This window comes from Sciurus carolinensis, unplaced genomic scaffold (genome assembly GCF_902686445.1).
Source record: "Sciurus carolinensis unplaced genomic scaffold, mSciCar1.2, whole genome shotgun sequence".
NCBI classification, from domain to species: domain Eukaryota; kingdom Metazoa; phylum Chordata; class Mammalia; order Rodentia; family Sciuridae; genus Sciurus; species Sciurus carolinensis.
In genome coordinates, this window is record NW_025920229.1 from 503,195 (window position 1) to 509,261 (window position 6,067).

A 6,067-nucleotide genomic window follows, 5' to 3' on the forward strand; every position below is an offset into this window, starting at 1 on the left:
CATGAAGAAAAAGCATTCTATAAACATAAACACATTTTCAACATCCAACACCTTAACAAGTGAGTATTGGAAAACCCTTCATACTGTAACGGAAATGGTCCTGATTTGCCCACCATGCAGGGCCCCCAACCCTGAAACAACCAGCTTTCAAAAGAGAGAGTGATCATTCATCAGTCAAGCTGCGGGATGGGAGAGCAAGTCTCAAATCTGTCTTCAGAATGGAGTGTTTGAACCTCTGATGTCAGACAAAACACAACACCCAACACACTCTGGCCCAAGCACATCAAAAGGGGGCGTGGTTTCAACACGGTACAACAGAAGAGGCCCCCTGCAAGTCCCTTCACCAACTGTTCCCATCATGACCTCTGGGTCAAAGGTATAATCTAGAGCAAAGATGCAAGATAGAAAGACTATGCTGAAATGAACCAAAAAAGCATCATTATCTGTGATGCAATTGCATAAAAAATTACTCCTTTCCAAATTGATCTACCATGCACTATTAGCTATAACCAGGGAGTTTAGATACAGGTACACATACACAATGGATTGTTTTTAAAATATCCAAAGCAGTAAAAAAAATTTGACTTTTAAATTAGAATAAATAGACTGAGGTCGGGCGCCATCACTGCTCGATTGCAGTCACAGAGTGAGCCATCGGAAGAGTCAGGCCGCCTGCATCGCGGAGCTAGCGGACAGACACCCAAAATGCCTGCATTGCTGAACTAGCTGGCCGGCAACGAGCCGACCCAACCACAAGGCGGAAGTCGGAGGCCATCACTGAGCGACCCCACCTAACCCTTGCAACGAAATAGGGCACCATCACTGAGCGACCTGCCCAACCAACATGCCAGGTCGGTCACCATTGTGGAGCAAGCCTGCAGACGAGCCAGCCCGCCTGCATAGCGGAGCTAGCCAGAGGGTGAGCCAGCCCACATGACCCCCCACACAGAAGTCGGGCACCATTGCTGAGCCTGACTGCCAGCCCCCCCACTGCTGAGGGATGTGGCGAGCCGCCTCGCCACCATGATAAGATGGCGCTGGTTTCCTGAAGCGCTTTCTAGGTAAACAAGCCCATATTTGGTTGAGCCAACTGTTGCAAATGGGAGCACCTATGAACATAGGCCAAGTGGCAGGAGTAGATTGGCTATTGCAAGAGTATAAAAGTGTATGAATTCTGCTCAAGAGGAAGAAGAAGAAAAACCATGGTTTTATAATAATAAGGTCCTGATTAAACTGCTGAAGGAAGATTCCTGTGTCGTGCTTTCTTGCGGGCGAGGGACACGACAAGTGGTGCCGAAACCCGGGAATCAGAACTTTCAGTGGTCAGGGGGTGCACCGGTAAGTACCACAGGTAAGTGGGGTCCACACATAGTGGGGCGCTCCTCTGTAGATAAAGAGAGAGCGGGAATCGACCTTGCATAGTCGGTCAACAAAGAAAAATATAATCGACCTTGCATAGTCGATCAACAAAGAAAAATATTTTGTTTTCGCTTTCATTCTGCTTGCTCTGAACGCTGCTTTCATTATGGGCAATTCTCCATCTAGATCATTAGTACAGCCTTTAGATTTTTTGTTGCGCTCCAAAGAGCTCAAGGTCAAACGCAGTACTTTACAAACATTCATTGTAAGAATTGATAAAGCGGCCCCATGGTTTGCTGTCTCCAGAAGCTTGACTCCTGCCGGTTGGGATAAGTTGGGAAGAGATTTGGATTTCCTTCAGGAGCAGGGACAATTGGAGAAAGGGGTGATACCGCTATGGAAATTAATAAAAGGATGTATTCTTGATGGTAGATGTCAGGAAGCTATTCATAAAGGACAGGAAGTTCTTGAACAACTACATGAGAAGTCCGAGGATTCTATGAGTACTTCCAGTAAACATAGTGCAGGAGAGCAGGTTTATGGAGCTGTTCCAAAGAGGAGACTATACCCAGATTTAAAAGCCCTTAGAACACCAGAAGAAACAGGGGAGTCAGAATCAGACGGTGATGAGGAAGTGAAAGAGCTAACGCAGCACTTACGGAAGGTGAAGATAAAAGAAGGGGGAACTAAGAGGCAAAAAGATTTTAGACAGAAGGACTATGGGAAGCACAGGAACCAGCTCTAGCCTATGATCCTCCCCCATATGTGGGAGGGGTTCCAGGCACGGGTAGAACTTTTAACTCTGCAGCTTGGAGAGCTGCCCATGTAGAGTTGGGGTTTGCCTGTCCTGTATTCCAGGACAATGATGGGGGAAGACATCAGGAACCCATAGAATTTAAAACGATAAAGAATATAGCAGAATCTCTCCGCACTTATGGTGTGGATGCTGCTTTTACTTTCGCCCAAATAGAGGGGCTCAATAGATTCTGCATGACCCCCTCGGACTGGGCCAGTTTAGTGAAAGCTTGTGTTTCCCCGGGTAAATATTTAGACTGGAGAGCCTTCGTGTTAGAGGGGGCCAATGAACAGGCTGCACGCAACCAAGCTATGGGCAAACCTGCCTGGGATGTGGATATGCTTCTGGGGTAGGGTAGATTTGCCAATCAGCAAACAGGCTTTCCATTAGAGGTTTATGAACAAATTAATAAGATCTGCATTGCTGCCTGGAAAGCACTTCCTAATAAAGGAGAAGTGTGACGTAACTTAACAAAAATTGTCCAAGGCCCCACAGAAGCTTTTTCAGATTTCAGAATGGTAGATGCAGCAGGGAAGATCTTCGGGGATGCTGATGTAGCTATGCCTTTAATTAAACAATTAGTATATGAACAATGTACAAGAGAATGCAGAAATGCTATTAATCCATTTAAAAGCAAAGGCATAGAGGCATGGATGAAAGCTTGTAGAGAAATAGGAGGCCCGTTAACAAATGCAGGCTTAGCTGCTGCCTTCCTTCGCATGGAAGGACTATTAAAGGCTTTATTAAAGGCTAATGGAGCACCTTTAAAGGTTTCCTCAGCTAGGAAGTTTTTAAAAACTGTAGAAGACAAAGCCCCTTGGTTTTTAGATGAGGGATTGTTGGATCAAGAGAAACTATCACAAGAGACAGAAAAAGGCCCCCCTCCTGATCCCTTCCACGCAGCTCCATGGCCACCTAGGGAGGGAACACCCGTGTCCTTGAAGCAGTCCTCCCCCAAGTCCAATCCCCCTAGGCAGAGATCTCAGCAGCTCCATTCCTCAAAAGTAGTAAGAAATAATGTTTTGTGATTTTCTGCATTCAAACCTAACCTGATTTCTCAACCAGGAAGAAAAAGGGTTAAAAAGTCCTGGGTGATCCTCCCTCCCCCTTGCCTGGACTTGCTGAAGCCTGCATTGGAATGTAGGCTGCAGCAGTCTCAGCAGGAAAGGGAGGTAACCTGAAGATAAGAAGAAAAGAAAAAAAAAAAAAGGTGTCCGTTTTAAACTCCTGGGCTGCTACACAGAACTAACTCATTTTCCAGGATTCTTGTTTTGTTTTGTTTTTCTTTAATGCTGTATTTTTGAGCTCATAATTTTGATCCTGCATACCTAGGCTAATGATTTTTTTTCTTTTTGATCAGTTCTATTTTTTATTCAACTAGAGTTTTTGAACATCTGTTACATTGCAATGGAGATTCACCTATAAAGTTACAAGGCCTTTGATTTTGTTATGTGTATGTTGTACTGTCTAATGTCATGTTTTGTCTGTATCAAAACTGAGCGCTCCTAAAATTAAAATTTAAAAATGGATCCAAATACTTTTATTCACGTGATTTAAAAGTTCAATTCAAATTGGGTAAATTAATGAAAGTAAAATGTCTTTGAAAATAACTCACAAGTCTCTAGGCGATCAAGCTAATAAAACATTGATGTTAATAAAATGTCTAATATCAATTGTTTCTAGGACTTTTCTTCAACAGGAAAGAGACAGCAAATACTGTTCAGGACACCTGCCTGCTTTCTTGGTTTTTACAGAATAAGTGAATTAGAGTTAACATATATGGGATTACTCAAATGTGTTTGTAGAGACATCTGATTAATTTGCAAAGTTAAAATGCTAATTGTTAAATAACATCAAGTACTCTTAACTCCTTAAATTCCATGGGGTATCATACTTAAACATTATTGGTGTTTTCATAGGTTGGTAAATGAAAGGGTTTAAACTTGCTTTGTGTCATCACTAAACTAAAAACAAGGTTACTAAGAGTTATGTCTTAACAAGTACAATTCTATATACAAAGGATTCTAAAGGTTTCAACTGTGTTTCAGTTAGAGTACTATAAACAACAAAGTATTTTATCTTGTTAAAATGGTGTAATTTATCTAAATTCAGAAATTTCATAAGAGTTGTTTCAGAATGTGAACAAAAGGGGGTCAACACATAAAAAAGAAAAAATAAAAGGTTCTAAAAATACAACTATATTTAGTGAAGAAGAAAATCTTTCTGGATAAGAAAGTGTTATATAATGAAATGCATGCAGGTCTAAGTAAGTGCTAACAAAGTCTGTGTGTAAGTGAAGGGCAAGTTTCAATAAGTCTGTGTGTAACTAAGTTGGTTGTATGTATGTGAAACAGCTAAAGCTATTTAAGGTTTTTCCTAAGGTGAAATGCTAATGTTCTGATATAAACCAAAGTTTAATCTACATGGTAAAATGACATGGTAAAATGGCAAGGATTTCTTAGAAACACTAATTTACTCTTAACTTTGTGTCTATTAAGTTTTATTCTTTAGAACAATTAGTCTTAAAAATTGGGGTTTATACAATTATGGTTAAACAACTGTTAGAGTATTGTACTGTGTTACAGAGTCTACATTTTTCTTAAAAAAAAAACTAAATTTGGTAAGAAAAAAGTGTCAAGGTAATTGTGAAATGGTTTCTAGTTGTATATTAAATGCAGGGAATTTATCAAGCTGCTATTCTCCAGATTAAACTTGTCTGTAATGGTAATCTTAAACTTATAAAGAGTAAATTTTAATTGGGGATTTATTTCTATCATTTAATGTTCTATTATGGGACATATTATCAGTAAGGTATATGTAAAATTGGCTACTTATTTCACTGAGATAAAAATTTAAATGTAAATATATATCTAAGAGTTAGTGACAGCCTGATTTGTTTAAAGGTTCATATTGTAGAAGGTAAAAGCATTTTGCTACACAAAAGAAAATGGGACAACAATGACTGAGATTGGGGTCCCTGACTTCATGACTGTAGCATGCCTGGTGCCTGGAAGTGTTCCTGTGTAGGAGCACAAGATGCCTAACTGCTGTGGCAGTAACCTCCCTGGGGAGGCTCTGTACAGGAGTCCTATCAGCTCTTACATTGATATCAGGCACATAGCTCTTGGGCAGAAAGAAATTGTTTTGCTAGATAACCAGTGTTTCATCAGTTCCCTTCTCTAGTTCCTGCCCACCTTACAGTAACTTTGGACAGTGGACTTCTTTGAGAGCTACACAGAGTTCCTAACATTGCACTTTGCAGTTGTGGGAAAAAGTTATGTAGATGGTCTAGTCTCTGTAACTCTCCTGAAAACAAAGAATAATGCTTACATAGTCTTTAACTTAATAATAAGACATGTATAAATGTTGCTAACATAACTCTTTAGATCTACATTTCCATCAGAGAACAGAGCTCCATCTGATCTCAGCTTAATCTTCAAAATCTGTGTTTATAAACCTTTATTTTCTAATACTCCTTTGACCCTCACTGAACTTGAAAATTTGGTCATGCTGGTCATGGCAAAAGGGGCAAAAATTAGTTGTAGGATTAGAACACTTAAGATCTGTAAAGAGTCACGCCTTACCTGAGATAAGGCTCTGCCTCCCACCTTACTGCATGTTAGAGTGACTCCAAAATAAGTCAGACTTCAGCTTATTTAAAGTTATAATCAAAAGATTGGTTTTTGTTGTAAAATTACTATGATCTCAAATAGGGAATATAATGTGGTTCTCAGTCAAAATTCAAGATAGCTATTATACAAGCAGAATATATTTTTACTCTTACTAATTTCATTTTGTAAAACTGTTACCTATTAATGTTTTGCAGAAGTAGCTGCTTCAAGAACACGCAACCTAGGTAACTTGTGATAATAAGCCATCACCTAACAGATAGTGGTAACAGATACCAGAACA